This window comes from Schistocerca americana, chromosome X (genome assembly GCF_021461395.2).
Source record: "Schistocerca americana isolate TAMUIC-IGC-003095 chromosome X, iqSchAmer2.1, whole genome shotgun sequence".
In the NCBI taxonomy this organism is placed as follows: domain Eukaryota; kingdom Metazoa; phylum Arthropoda; class Insecta; order Orthoptera; family Acrididae; genus Schistocerca; species Schistocerca americana.
This window is the reverse complement of record NC_060130.1, coordinates 770,074,969-770,091,428: the sequence shown is the minus strand read 5'-3', so window position 1 is coordinate 770,091,428 and position 16,460 is coordinate 770,074,969. Positions and strand designations below refer to the sequence as shown.

Here is a 16,460-nt window from a genome sequence, read left to right as displayed (position 1 = left end):
CTGTTAGTACTTTATCCTGGGTTTCTTTTTTATATTAAAAAAAAAAAAAACAATCAACTACATAACTCTTCCCAGCAGATTTTATTACTAAGTTCAGTAGCAACTAAAATATATTTTACTTATAAATTTGATGGTGATGTTTATTTCAACAACTATGTCACCCATTTTATAGCCACAAATCTGTTTAAAAATAAAAGTTAATTTCACTGAGTGAAATGATTTGAAAACCTACATACAAATTGCACTATTTCAATTGCAGTGGAGAAAAATTAGTTGACTGAATGATGGCAAATGTTTCACTATTCTGTGAAAAGAATAGCACTTCAAAAACAAGAAATTATTTAATGAACTAATGTTAATTTTGTATTAGGTCACCAAATTACTAATGTGAACAAACACTTTTGATGGTATATCATCTTACCTATATAATAAACACAAATGGAACACTTCCATCCAACAAGATTGCTGAAAGGAATGAGCCCACAAGCAGACATTACTTTATTCTATACAAGTGTTTCACCTAAGATTTGAATGCTTCTGCAATAAACATCACAGGTACCATGACTGCCCAGCACAAGTAAATTTTGTAGTGGCTTTAGCTTAAGAAATTACAGTGAGATATATATTAAATGAAGCAGAACCACTCTGCTCTCATTTTTTTTATTGTCTAACTTTTTATTACTGGCGATAGCACATTAACACACTCACGTAAACAGAAAAACAGCATCTGCAAATATTAACTATTTCCTTCTTTCAAAAAGTAGTAAATAAATATTTCGGGTCAACAGAAGCGTCCGATCCCACACGTGGGCTTTGACCCGTGACGTAAGGGTGTTGTCGTGTGTGACGTCATGACGGCGCGGAGTTTGGTTTGAGTGTGGCTGTCTCCAGTTCTGTTTTATCTTATTTTATTTACTTTTCTGATCTGTTCATCCTATCTCGTGAGGATTTTTTTTTTTTAATTTAAAAACACGTATTACTTATTTAAATTATCTGTTTACTCCAATTTCTGTCTTAGTTTATTATATTTATCTTTCTGATCTGTTCGTTCTATCCCGTGAGAATTTTTTTTAAAAAAAAGACAAAAAACACTAATCAGCTACTGAAGCATCTTTATCTTCTATGGGTTGCGGGGGTTACGACCCCTGGGGAGGTGGGTGGGTATTCATGCATGGCTGTCTTCACTTACACATTGTAGCTACGCAAGGCGTCTAAATTTGTTTATATTTAGTTTGACCCCCACCCAAAACACCCCATTTCCCGCGCTTGTCCCGTTAGTGTCATTAGGCTTCTTGTGGAAAGTGTGTGTGTGTTTGTTTTTGTTTCCGCCATATTTGTGATGTCATGGGTCAAAGCAGATGGGCGGGATCGGACGCTTCCGTATTTCCAATATTTTAATTGCAATGTAATTTCAACTCACTTACCTGTATCAAGTAATTTACTGCACCAGAAATGCAGCTAACCGTGAACTGGATAGATAGCAAGCCCTGAAAATCATATATACAACTTAAAGTTTCGCTACATCAAGAAGGATATTATTATTATTATTATTTTGAGAAAGTGATTTATGGTACAATACTGACTCATTTTTCACAGCAAACCTGAATCTCAGATTTACTTACATACACAACAACGTAAGAAAGAACGAATATAGATGTGAAATATCGCGACAAACTAAATTATGTTTAGAGCATACAATGATAGTTAACTCCTAACAAAATTTCTCATCAACATCATTTGGTTGCAGATGATAAGCTATCTTTAATAAATAACACACAAGTGGTCCTGAAAAACCATGCAAACCGAGTGTGAAGATATTAACAAAAAGAAACAAATTGTTTGTTTGAAATAAATATCCACATAATTTAGTAATCATTTAGTAAAAATGTTCACATTACAGATTAAATAAAACAGAAACCCACTGATAATGGCACAGAGGTGCTGAAACATGTTTGAGAACTTGGAAAAAAAGGTGTTTTGCATCCAACAATACTGCACACACCTCTTCAAAGATACTGGAATGCCTCTACTCTTTCCAATACACTTTCTCTTTAACCATATTATATTCAAGTAACAGTTCCCAAATACACATCCATCTCATTACAACTGCATTTGTATTAAAACTTCCATAAAACAGCAATGCTTACAGTACTATCAAAATTTTCTGCTATATCAAAAACAACATACAAAGGATATGCCAAATGCTTCATCAGTCTCCATCCACAATATCATTCAAAGGCATACAGTTGATAAAACTATGAGGAAAAACACAAAGAAGAAAAAAAATGGACTTCCATCAGCCAACTATGGAATATTCATTACACCTTATCACTTTTTATCCACTTTCAGATCTGTACTTAAACTGCAGGAACATTCACCACAAGACACAAAATGATGCAAGTCACACATCAACGTAAGAACACCCTTACTTCTATGCCATAAAAAAATAAATCCAATAGCATGACAGTTTACAAACATGCAGCTAAAATAACATACAACTAAATGGTAACAATTACATAGCGGGGGGGGGGGGGGGGGGGGGGGGGGGGGGGGGGGGCTTATATTTTTCAGGGTTTGTTTTTATAGCAAAAAATGGGTTAAATATGGCATAAACATAGACACTGGGTTATGCTATAGCTCAATCTGTTACCACAAACTGGATTTGGCATTCATACTTTTTGGCTTCGTCAACTCAAAACTAAATTCTTACCACCTAACCCAGACCCCAAGCTAAGCCATAGTCAATCTGTCACCACAACCAAAATTTCAGAGAAGGGAGGGGCACCAACAGCACACTCTAGCCTACACTAGTGGAATGAGGTCATGAAAAAGAGACATGCAAAGTACTCTACAAGCATCAGAACCTTAACCACCATACAAATGGAACAAATTCTTATGTTTGTTTAATACTGTAACTGAAAACCTGATACATTAAATTACATGTTTCTATGATTATTGTGCATATTCTGTGAGTATACAACAATCAAAGAACATGTGTAATGATTATTCACCACTGAACCTCTGACAAAAGAAGCAAATTTGCTATGAGATATAAATAGCATATAAATTATTATCATGTACACACTGGCATGCCACAGCAAACAGAAACTCTCCACAACTAAGTAACTACAATGACAATTTCAGGATGTCTGCAGTAATTTTCTATCCATAGGCTACTGTTAACAAAACTGGGAGGAATCAATTTCATAGTAAAGTAAGCAGCAGTAGTTCATAATATCAGAACAGAGGATTACTGTTTTCACTTTTTATTCATGGCACTGTCTATACCGTAAAGCTTACGCAAACATAACAATGAGGCTGTTAAGAACTCCTTTGAATTAGAGATTTACATTCAAAGTTATGAGGCCCCAAAATCTGATATACATTCTCCCTTAAACTTCGGCACATGCAAACACCTACATGACTGTCAGCAGTGTGCCTGTCTGCTTACAATGACAAAGGTATGTAAACAGACTACTACTTGAAAACTGAATTCATTAAATATGTTCCATTATTTTTCTGCATCGCTGAATATCAGTTCATGAACGTCTGCACTACAATGACATCACACTAGCACTCATCTGTGGCAATTAACAAGCAGAACTAAACAAGCAATGAAATCACAGAAGCAGACAAATGAATCATGAATAAAGGCGAGGCCATATTTGATTACTGCCACCACTAATAAAGGAACTACTAGGAGTACTATTATGTGACTTTTAGGAGTCCCATACTTTTCTATATCAACTGCTGAACAGACAACCCTACTACAAATAATAGTTTACCATGGCTGTGGACCATCACTTACCTTATAGAGAAAGGTGAGACTGAGTGATGGCCCGTTTCTTTTTCCTGCATTTCACACTTTCGCTATTATTTCCATTAGCAGTTATTATAACTTTTTAAACAGTAAATTAATTCTTTTGTGTAAAGATGCACTTAAAACATTTATTGGAGAGTTTAGTCAATGACAACTTATACAGAGGTCATACACACAAACTGTATCAACCTGAAAGTTAGCACAGAATTGTTGACAACTTTATCAATCATACTGGGGCAGGGGTGGATTAGCGGTTGGTCTGTTTTTGTTTTTATTTCTCTGACGACAAAGGTTACTGATTTGTTCATAATGCACTGTCCACAATAAACAACGGGAGAGCAATTTCTACCACAACGATACAAATACATACAAGGCAGAATCGCCTTATTGATAGCGCGTGAGAGAACAAGAAAAATTCTGTGACATAGCAATCCTAAAAGAACACTTACAGTTTTCGCACCCTGCTTAATCACATGGCTCTTTCGCTTCGTGACGTACCTCAATTTGCAGCTGCTTTATTAATCGGCACTTAACTAAACCAACATTCATTGGTTTGTCCACATCCCAGCATTTTGCAGAAACGATACACTTAAAGCACAGGTGAATCAGCAGTTGTCATTATTTTGTTTTGTAAAGAATGCCATGCTTCTGCTACTGTTCTAAATGATAGTCTACCATTAGTATCGGTTTCCTTATGTTGTTAAGAAATGATGGTACCGGAACTTTGCGCGTCTCTACTAAAGCAGCCTTGCCGAACAAATGTACACAACTATTCCATAAGCAATAATAAAACACTGAGGCTTGTGAAGTTACTTTGTGAAATCATCTACACAAAGCTATAAAACTGTTCCACATAGGTAGTGCGGCGGCGTATTAAGTAAACAAACTGCTAGCATCTACCTTCACCTTCGTGGGTGTGTTCCAAAGGAAAGAGTTTTTCGTTTCATAAATATCACAGTGACACTGAAAAAACATACGCTGACGCTGTTCGTGTACAGTTCATCTTCTATATTATGTCCTATTCTGTGACTTAGCGACAATCAATAACAGAAACTAGATATGACAGTTTATATATCGTGCAGTGATAACTTTAGTTATTCGCATCAATTATTGTTTACTTAAATAACCACAAAAACAAAAAAAAATTAACTGATTCATCGTTGCACAAAAAGGCAAATTACTGCACTTGAGAAACAACTCATTAACACCACTTCCAAAAACCATAACTCCCACTCTATCATAATGTCACAGCATTAACTCAGTACACTAACGTAATCAAAGATACTAAGTACAGATACACCCAGATCCAGAGTCTCACAGGGTATAGAGCAAAGGCAGTGATCACTGAGCAAGGAGAAAACAAATAAAATCTTTGACCGAGCTCTTGGCTTCATGCAAAGGCTTTTCCGCACGCAACGATCTACCTGCACAGTACTCACACGTCAAATCTGCGCAGAGAAATCGTAGGGGGTGGACAGGAAATGTACAGTAAATGAGATGCGCGTGAAATTGGAATCTTGTGCAAAATTACTGAAATGTGTGGGCATAAATCACGACTGCCTGATAAATTGTATCCTGTGAACTGAAAATCGCCGCAAAACGCGTGCGAAACGTTAAGATTCAATATTCCTACATCCGGATACGAATCTTTGCGTGTCAAAAACATATAAATAAAGTTGTTTCGCGTTTTGAGGGATGTCCAGTTGCAGAAATCTAGAGGGAAGAAGAGAATTTATCTGTTAAAGATACTATGCCTAATTTCAAAGCACGCTCTAGGAAAATGCACAAATGAGATAACAGAAAACTCTGCAGAATACATCACTAAAAATGAAGATAAGAAAGAATATAAATACATATTACAATGCTCTTGTGCTTTCTTACTGTAAGGACAACGATTATAAGGGACAGTCAAATAAAAACGAGACATTGCAAAGTAGTAAGTAAACTGTTTATTATCTAAAAAGAAATCGCAGTAACATACACATATACCAATGTGAAACAAGACCGTCAGCCCTTCAACAAAAAATGTTTGCAGCTGCTTACGGAGCCATGATTACACATCTTTGTCCGAAGCAAATGGACGGCCACAAATCTCACGCGCCAGGGTTCCAAAATGTGGAAATCACATGGGACGAGATAGAGATTGTATGGAAGGTGACAAGGGCTTCCCGGTGAAACGTATGCAGCGTAGTCAAATCAACCTTGGCAACAAATGGGCCAGCTGATCACTCAAGATAATTGTTCTTGATCACTGGTAACTTCTTGGTGTACAAAAATATTTGTCATGACTGCGAACTAAATATCTGGTAGGTCAGGTATAAATGGTGGCGACCGGAGCTGCAAAAACAATACGGAAGAACCGATTGAGCCAACGGACGGACAGTTCGTTCGTTGTTTCTGAGTGCAGTCACGAATCTAAAGTAACCACTGCATCTTTGTCACGCTTTTATTTGAATATTGATTAAGTGGATCGTTGTCTCATAGGTATCATTTGGATATCAGGTCCGTGAAGCCAGCAACAGAGAAAGATTACTAGATACCTTATATTACATATGTTACATTTGACTTATCAGCGACACCTCGTGAGCTGTTGTTAACGTACAGTTGTCACAGTAGTCACATTGATTGGCACTGAAATGAAGTTACAACAGTTACACTCCCTGGAGATGACATTGTATGGACAAATACAATGAACTTAGCATCATTAGAAAAGCCTGTGAAAAGAACTCATAAAGTCTCAGTGCTTTAGAACACCGCAGCATTGAGAAAATTCAGCAGAGTAGAAAATTTTCAATCAGCAAGTTATACATAATTTTCTCAATTTATGTCTTGCCTGGTACAAAAGTATGCTGTCTAACCAATTTTTTCCAGGCAGTAACTCACAGCAAAGGCTGCTGAAACAGATGAGCAAAAAATAATGTGGACAAGAGGAAGTAAGGAGAATGACACCGGCATTCTATCCATCTGACCAAAGAAGGAAAAATTATTGAATTACATAAACCAGATGAAGACAGGACAGGGCATCAGGTGAAGTAAAGCAAAGAGCCAATTTGCTACCTAGTACTGGAGTAGAAATTTATAGTACACTTCAACAATTGTTTCCAGACAGGGATCTGGGTGAATTATATAAACATTAAAGAAAAACTATCAGCATTATTCAAAAGTAAAATCCTCATAGCAACAGCATGCCACAGCTTTACAAAGCATACAAGAAATGTTATCAGTCTTTTAAGGGGTTGATTGCTATGCTCCGGGGTGTAGCTACAGATCGTAAATTTAAATGTTAATATCCTGAATGTAATTTTACGTATGTGGGTTAAGGCAGTAATGGACATGTTAATAGTACATGCACCTGGTGCCAGTTTGAGAAATGAACTAATTAGGTTAAATGAACCAACATTATGAGAGTGTTTAAGTGTTATCCAGTTTTTGAGCAGACAAAATGAACAAAAAGGATGCTACATAATATGGGAAATGAAGTTTTCAAAACAGAATTTCATGGCTGCAGAAAAGTAGGCAGGAGTACAAGTATACCCCTAAAAAGCTATAAATATGAGATCAGTTAGAAATACAAATAACAGAAAATGAAGTAAATTGGTGTGCCAAGTGTTTCATTACACGTGGTAGGGAAGTATGCTATTACAAAGAAACAAAATGTTTAAACTGTAGTAATAAAGGGCATAAGACAGAAGTAGGCCTACAAGAACAAAGTAAGAAAATTAGGTATAATACATAAAATGAAGTAAGTGAAGGTGCAGACAAAGATTTCAAAAATAAAGTATACTAAGTAATATTGATTAGTGCTAAACCAGTAATAGTAGGTGTGGAAATAAATGGGAATAAAGTACAGTTCAAAGTAGATACAGAATTTTCCGAAACTATAGCAAAATTGTGCAACTCTAATTTACCAGATCATGGAAGTTAAGCAAATTTAATGATATGCTTTCAAGCCACAGTGACCAGCCTACTAAAATAAAAGAATAGTGTGCTGCAAATGCTCAATATAAGAGTACAGTAGTACTAGCAACACTTCGAGTGACACAGTGTCCAGCAGCTACATACATTATGGGATTCTACCTCATTGGAAAAGTCAGGTTTACAGTCAGTGATTCAGCAGATCAGATACAAGTAATGGCTAAAAACAGGAATGTGCAAAGCCCTGTACGAGGGTTAGCACTTTAATAGTGGCACCTATTTATTTACAACTTATACAACAAGTTGTCACCAGCATTTCATATAGCCCACTGCTAGCAATGTCGAATTCTTAGAATACCCTAAGTAGCACCAGTTGTGTTGATAGTTTGAGTGGAGCCACCTATTGCTCAATGAATCTCTGTAACAGTTCTGAAGCAACTGACACGAAATGCTTCCTTCAATTTAGGAACCAAGTTGAAGTCACAAGGGCTTAAGGCTGAGAAGTTTGTTTGGTCGTACAGCACTTTCCAGCCTCATCAATTGAACAAATCAGTTGCAACTTGCACTAGATGCACCTGAGCATTGTCCTGCAAAATGATGGGTGGGTCCTGAAGAGAGTGTTGCCACTTCTTTCTCTAAGCTGGTCACAGGCTGTGTTCCAAAACTGAAACACTTAGATAAAGAAGCAGTGACTGGTTTGTTCGAGTGATGGGGCCAGGAAGTGCTGCACCATCCATCACACTCCCCAGACTTATGCCCTTGTGATTTCAACTTGATTTCTAAACTGAAGGAAGAACTTCATGACATTAGCTTCAGAACTGTTACAGATATTTGTTGGGCAGTAGACCAGTCCACTCGAATTATCAACACAGCTGGCACTGCTAATGGTATCCTGTAACTTTCACATCACTGGCAATGAATTATACACAATGTTGGTGACACCTCTGAAGGACTGTAAAACTTTGAAGCATGTATTTATTTTGTCGTACAAGTTGTAAATAAGTAATTGCCACTATTGAGGATCCAACTCTTGCACAAAGTACAATGGAATTTTTGGTGAAATGTCAGGAAGTGCACAAGGTTACAAGGTGCATACACCAATGGGTCAAAACATTATGACCACAGTCCACCATGAGGTTTTATGGTGCCTGGTGGTGCTGAGGTAACGTGACACAGTAAGAGAATTGTATGAGAAGAGCAGAGATGAATGGAAAATCATTGTAGCAACGATAAGAGGCACAAATGCGGAAATCCACTGACTTAAGCGACTCTGATAAATGTTACATTGTTGTGGCCCAGTGCCTGGGAACGAGCACCTCAGAAATGGTGAAGCTGGTCACCTGTTCTCATGCTACTGTTATGAGCATCTATGCTGAAAGATGCTAAAATCACGGTTAGGTGACAAGAAGTTGGATCTCCACACCTCATCACAGAACATAGGGATCAGAGGCTTACCCACTCTCTAAAGCAGGATGGGTGGAGATCTAATGACATAGTACAGTGCTGATGCAAGCATAAGTGCTTTGGTGCACATCATTCAGTACACATTGTTGAACATGGTGTTCCACAGCAGAGGACCCATACGTGTTCCCATGTTCATCTAACAACATCATCAATTATGATTACAGTGGGCCCAGTGTCATCAAGATTGGACGGTGGATCAATGGAATTGTGTCCCCAGGTCGGATGAATCCCATTTATTGTTAAAACAGGTCAATGGTCATGTCCAGATAAGCTGTCATCCAGGCAAACAGCTACTTGAAACATGCATTGTCTTGAAGGGTGCAGGCCGGTGGCAGCAGTATTGTGTTATGGAGTCTATCATCTGGGCTCCCATGGAACCTGTGATAGTAATCAAAGGACCTATGACTCTTATGCTGGATGTCTTCCCCAAAAGCAATGGCTGGCCGAAGTGGCCGTGCGGTTAAAGGCGCTGCAGTCTGGAACCGCAAGAACGCTACGGTCGCAGGTTCGAATCCTGCCTCGGGCATGGATGTTTGTGATGTCCTTAGGTTAGTTAGGTTTAACTAGTTCTAAGTTCTAGGGGACTAATGACCTCAGCAGTTGAGTCCCATAGTGCTCAGAGCCATTTTGAACCAAAAGCAATGGCATCTTCCAGCAGGATAACTGTCAATGCCACAAGGCCAGAATCATGTTTTAATGGTTTGAGAAGGACGATAGTGAGCTCATGTTGATGTCTTGGCTATCAAATTCGACTTATCTGAATTCAATGAAACCCAACTGGGACACTATTGGTCACCAGCTTCGCACCCACAACAAACCGCCCATAAATTACGGGAAATGTGTGATCTGTGCTTTGGCATCTGGTACCACAATCCTCTGGAAACCTATCAAGTACTTATCAAAATCATGGTATGCTTAATTACTGCTGAACTGCGTTCCTGAAGTGGATGAACATGCTATTAAGTAGGTGGTCATAATGTTTTGACTCACTCATCAGTGTATATAATCTTGAAACCTAATGCAAACCCAAAGTTTTGCAAGGTTAGACTAATAGCGTACACATGCATGAAAAGGTCAAACATGAATTACACTGCCTTGGAAAGTAAAAAAATAAAAATAAATTATAAGTAAAATCTTTCCAGAAGATGGGGAGGAAATTAAATTAAACTTCACTGATTGAGAGGGTATTTGAAGTTATTTTAGAGATTGCAAAATTGAGTCACATATACAAAGAACCTGGCAGTACGAGCACACTTATCACTGTGATGTTACACCCCCTCTGCACAAGATGCATGTACTGATTCAGAGGGGAAGGGTGTCAAAAATCCATTGTATCCTCTCCTGAGGCTATGTGGCTCACAACTGTTGTAACTGGTCCCAGATATCATGGATGCTGGCACTGGTACAGAGTTAATGTCTGAGCTGGTTCCACACATGTACTGTTGGGGGAAGATCTGGGAATCTTGTTGGCCATGGGAGCACCTCAACATCATGCAGACAGTTCATAGAGACACGTAAAATGTGTGGATGAGGATTGTCCTGTTGCAAAATGGCACAATGATACTGGCTCATTAAAGGTAACACACGAGGATGCAAGACAGTTATGACATACCATTGTGCCATCAGAGTTCCCTCAGTCACTACGAGTCATGACCTGAAGTCATGCCTGTATCATGCTGGCAAGAGTAACATCACTGTGCCTCTCCACAACACTGGGAGAAGAAGATCTTTCCAGGTTGGCACCTTTCTTGGCAATAATGGTCATCTGGGGTAATGCAGAACATGATGTGATGTCATTCATCAGGTTGGCAGAAGCAGATGTGAAAGGATTATGATGTACTTGGCACACAGTATGCCAATTCTCCCTTGTAGACATGGTCAACCAGAACCTTGACTATGAGTACACCTCCCCTCACATTCCCATGCAGTCCAGCATTGTGCCACTATTACATCCAAATGCCCTACAAATCAGGATATTGCATGATTTGAGCAGCCAGACAAATGGAAACCCACAATGACACCTCTTTCAAACTCTGCCAGATGCCCATAATGCTCTCTCACATGAGCACCTAGCATCTCCATATCTTTCACAGTGATCACTTAATTATGTGATGCTGTTCAAGCCCCTTACATACCCTACCAGGTCAGGTAACAACACTAAACATGAGCAACACTAATGCAGTCTGGTGGCTGTTCAGTCTGTCACAGAGAATACCAACTAAATCGTGTACATACCCAATGGTGGTATGTGCACAAAGTTACACGGACATCAGATTGTGTCTTCTGAGTGCTTCATCTTCTTTTTTGTCTTTTGTAAGGCTCTATAGATTGTTTAGAAGGAATGGCATAACTGAACCTATTATGAACAGTCCATGGGTCACACCGTTTCTAAAAGTAGAAAAAACAAACGGAGAGATATGGCTGTGCAATGACTTCAGATCAACCGTGGATGTGCAGTCCCTAATTTATAGGTACTCAACTTCAAGAGGGGAAGTTATAATGGCAAGAATAGAGAAAAGAAAACAGTATTCACACATTGATTTGAGAGAATGTTACACTATGTGATCAAAAGTATCCGGACACCTGGCTGAAAATGACTTACAAGTTCATGGCACCCTTCATCGGTAATGCTGGAACAATACAGCACTAGCCAACCCTTAGCCTTGATGATAGCTCCCACTCTCATAGACATATGTTCAATCAAGTGCTGGAAGATTTCTTGGGGAATGGCAGCCCATTTTTCATGGAGTGCTGCACTGAGGAGAGGTATCTATGTTGGTCGATGAGGCCTGGCATTAAGTCAGTGTTCCAAAACATCCTGAACTTGTTCTATAGGATTTAGATCAGGAGTCTGTGCAGGCCAGTCCATTACAGGGATGTAACCACTCCGCCACAGGATGTACATTATGAAAGGGTGCTCAATCATGTTGAAAGATGCAATTGCCATCCTTAAATTGCTCTTCAACATAGGAAGCAAGAAGGTGCTTAAAACATCAGTGTAGGCCTGTGCTGTGATAGTGCCACACAAAACAACAAAGGGTGCCCTCTCCATGAAAAACATGAGCACACCATAACACCAATGCCTCCGAATTTTACTGTTGGCACTACACACACTGGGAGATGACATTCACTGGGTATTCGCCATACTCACACCCTGCCATCGGATTACCACGTTGTGTACCATGATTCGTCACTCCACACATTTTTCCACTGTTCAGTCAGCCAATGTTTATGCTTATTACACCAAGCGAGGCATCATTTGGCATTTACTGGTATGATGTGTGGCATATGAGCAGCCACTCGACCATGAAATCCAATTTCTCACCTCCTCCCTAACTGTCATAGTACTTGCAGTGGATCCTGATGCAGTTTGGAATTCCTGTGTGATGGTCTGAATAGATGTCTGCCTATTACACATTACAACACTCTTTAACTGTCGGCGGTCTCTGTAAATCAACAGATGAGGTCGGCCTGTACGCTTTTGTGCTGTATATGTCCCTTCACGTTTACACTTCACTGTCACTTTGGAAACAGTGGACCTAGGGATGTTTAGGAGTGTAGACATCTCGTGTACAGATGTATGACAGAAGTAACACCTGATCACCTAATCATGTTCGTCTGTGAGTTCTGCGGAGTGCCTAATGACTACTGAGGTCGCTGATATGGAGTACCAGGCAGTAGGTGGCAGCACAATGCACCTAATGTGAAAAACGTAAGTTTTTGGGGGTGTCTGGACACTTTTGATCACATAGTGTATCTGCGACGCCCACTCGATGGGAAAGCCAGAAGGTAATACTCATCAACACACTATGTGGCCTCATCAAACATAAAATTTCACCTTTTGGAATAAATTCTGCCCCAAGATTGTAACAAAGGTACCTTGACCAATTAATCAGAAACATTCTGGATGCAGCAAATTACACTGATGATACAGTATCATAAAAGATTATAGGGTGCATACAACCTTGAAGCTTAATGCAAAGCCAAAGTTCTGCAATGTTAGACCATTAGCTTACACATTTATGAGAAGGCTAAACAGGAATTACACAAGTGATTCTATTTTAGTGATAGCAAAATCGAATCGCATATGCAAAGAGCTTAGCAGTATGAGCCCGTTACCATTATGGTGCCACAACCCCTTTGGCCTAGACACATGCACTGATTTGGATGGGAAGTGTGTCATGAAGCCATTGTATCTTCTCCTGAGATGATGTGGCTCACAACTGTTGTAACTGCTACCTGATATCATGGATACTGGCAATGGGACAGAGTTAACATCTGAGCAAGTCCCACACTTGTACTGTTGGGGACAGATCTGAGAATCTTCTTTTCCATGCGTTTTATCAGAAACGCTTAAGACATTGATAAATATTTGTAAGGCAGGTTCTATGTCTTCTCACCAAGGCACAAGAGAATCTGCAGAAAGACATGTGTCAACAGCTTCCAGATTGCTTTGCAGAAGGAGGCTTCTCTGAACTGTAACATGACCTGTGACAAAACATGAGTCCTTCACTGATTCCAAAACAAATAGTTCCATCTGTCTCAACATACCAATCAAACTGAAGGAAAGCCTCCTGAATGGCCATCCTCTGGCAGCCTGAGAGTTTTATTCTATAATATTTCAGTTTGGTTTCTGTTTATCAGATGATGCACATGGTACTTAACAGTCCAAATAAATATGCAATTAAAGACATTATGAACATCATAGGCATCTTCAACAACTTACGGCAACCTGCAAGGTTTGCAAAAATGTGAATGCATTCGACAACAGCTTCCACAACTATTGTACTTGCACAAAGGTAGAATGCGTTGCAAGAAAATTGCAAAATCATGAAGAAAATCATCAATGGGACACTCAGAGGGAATCAATTGTGAATATCACTTCCGGGAACAACATAGAAAATTAATGGATGAGGATGAGCACACCAGTATCAACACTACATATACGGTGACCTGTTGGTGGCCCTCACAGGCAGCACTAGAATCAAGCTAAAATAAATATCCTGTGGTATACTGGAATGTATGCAGGGTGAAGTTAGTCAACAAGGTCACTGCTGCTGGCTGTGGGATGGGGTGGGAGGCAGAAGGTCCAGTACTTCTATAATGCAACCCATGCATTATTACAAGATTGCATTGTAGCAGAGGTGCCTGTAGAAGACACTAGAATTGTTGTCCACATATGAATAATTTTCAACTCATGTGGAACCGTTGTTTCAGTGTGCTCAATTTTCTTTTACACTAGAGTAAGTTTTAAAGGCAGTTTGAGAGCTAATAGTAGTTGCGTAGCCACTTTTATAAAATCTCCAATCATGAATAATGAGATAAATTCAGACTCAGAATGCCAAATAATATGGCACTGGTCAAAAACAGTAACCAGTTGTTTCTTTGAGCCATCTGTATCAAACATCAAAGTGGCTAAATGCTTTCCAGAAAGTTTAGAGGACATTTCACGTAAATTTATTTATCCATGAAATCATATTCATGACGTGGGGTACAAGTTATAGCAAGATATAGCTGATGGAACATAAAATTTTTTTGCTACACAGATTTCGAAATACACATGACATACATACATTTACACCTCAATAGTTTCTAAGCAGTGATCTTTATTTTAATAAACAAAGCCAACATGAGAATTATTATTATTTAACCACCTTCACATTCATGGTTAATACATTTTGGATGGAATTAAAGTTACTGGCGATATAAATTCATCAGAAGAATTAAAAAAAATATTGGAACATTATGTTGTGACATTCTTCCTGAAAGAGTTTTTATTGCTTTTGATTGAGCAAAGTAATTTATTATAGAGTATGTTACATACGTGCCTCACACTGCCATGGCATTTACTCAGTCTCAGATTTGTCAGTGAATGTCATCATCACCATGGGTGTGTGAATCATGCATGTCATTATTTGTTTTAAAAAGATGAGGGTACTTATTTTTAAATGAAACAGTCTCTAAGATGTATATCCATGGGACAGGTAATATTCCCAGTTCTTTAAAGGATGGTTGCCACAACCCTATCAGAGAGATTCCAATTTACCACTGGATGCAGTACACATTAAGTATAAGTAACAGATAGAAAGAGTCATGTTGCATTGACTGTTCTGTCAATTCTTGGCAGAATATTTTACGCATTATGAATGAAACAGAATCAACACTGGTGTAATAGTCTACAATATTGTAGAATATTGCACCAGTGTTTGTGTTTCATTCATAAAGAGTCATGTGATATTGTACTAAATGTCTCTTCTTTACTGATAACTATCATGAGTTGCTGGGTACACAAGATTCTTTTTTAGATAACATCTTAGATTTCCCAACAACAAATCAGACAGAACATTTGAAGGGAGGTTACATGTTAATGTCCTGTTTGGGTAATTAGGGGTATAATGTACAACTGGACCAGACAAGGGTGGAGAAGGGGTAGGGTAAGAATTTTCATTAAGGAACAACTTTGGTATTTCTGTCAAGTGATTTAAGGAAACCAAGGGAAACATAATTTTAGATAGCTCAATGTGGTACTTACCCCTATCTGGTAGTTTAATGAGCAGTTTTCAATTTAACATGGACTCCCTACTGTAGCTCAGAAAAATTCCAGTTAAAAGCCTGAAAAATAAAGTTTAACTGATATTTCAAGTTGCTGAGAAACAATGTTTTATTTCCTCTATCAGAGAAATCTACAAAATTATGGAGAGGAAGTGCTGAATGAATGGTCTAGAAAGTATATTCTACAGCAAATTTTACTCTCAAGTGTTCAAACAATTTTTATTATGACATACCAATATACAGGGTGTTCACAGTTTCTATTACAGGCTTCTAGTGTTTTAGAGGGGACTTCATCAGTAATTGAGTTAGTCAATAAAGTTTTTATGAGGAATTCATTCCAGAAACATGCCATATGGATGTAAAATCAGTTTTATGATTGGATCACTTTCAGATCTCCCACTTCATGGTATGCACGCAGAGGAGAAATGTGCTTTGACCTGTGTGCTCTGCAGGAGATGCTCGGCATGGTAGTACTGCTGTTAATTGCACAAGGTGTATCTGTGATGGCTCGCAAGCCCTGGTGCATATCCTTGGAGCACCACAGACAACCCTGCTAGTTGCAAACATACCCGTTTCTCACAGCCATAGTTGTTGTTAGTTGAAAATATTATGTGATGACTGAGATGAAACAGAAATTGTTCCTAATACATGTAGTGTGCAGCTCTACCATAACTTGCTACACCATGAAGCAAGAGATTTGAGAGTGATC

General features: G+C 38.7%; 1 protein-coding gene across 8 annotated transcripts in view; it reads right to left on the bottom strand.

Annotated features, from left to right (window-relative positions):
- LOC124554970 (CLIP-associating protein 1-A) overlaps positions 1–15,811 on the bottom strand; it is a 250,544-nt gene extending 234,733 nt beyond the window's left edge. For 3 of the 8 annotated variants that reach the window (XM_047128706.1, XM_047128707.1, XM_047128708.1), the window contains exons 1-2: positions 3,809–5,072; positions 1,425–1,487 (exon numbers count right to left, since the gene is read on the bottom strand). The gene's annotated coding sequence lies outside the window, so the exon portion shown is untranslated. Of the gene's footprint in view, positions 1–1,424; positions 1,488–3,808; positions 5,074–15,731 lie in introns of those variants that run through there. The other 5 variants (XM_047128704.1, XM_047128701.1, XM_047128703.1 and 2 more) reach the window with 5 other exon arrangements.
- Between the last annotated feature and the right edge of the window lie 649 nt (positions 15,812–16,460).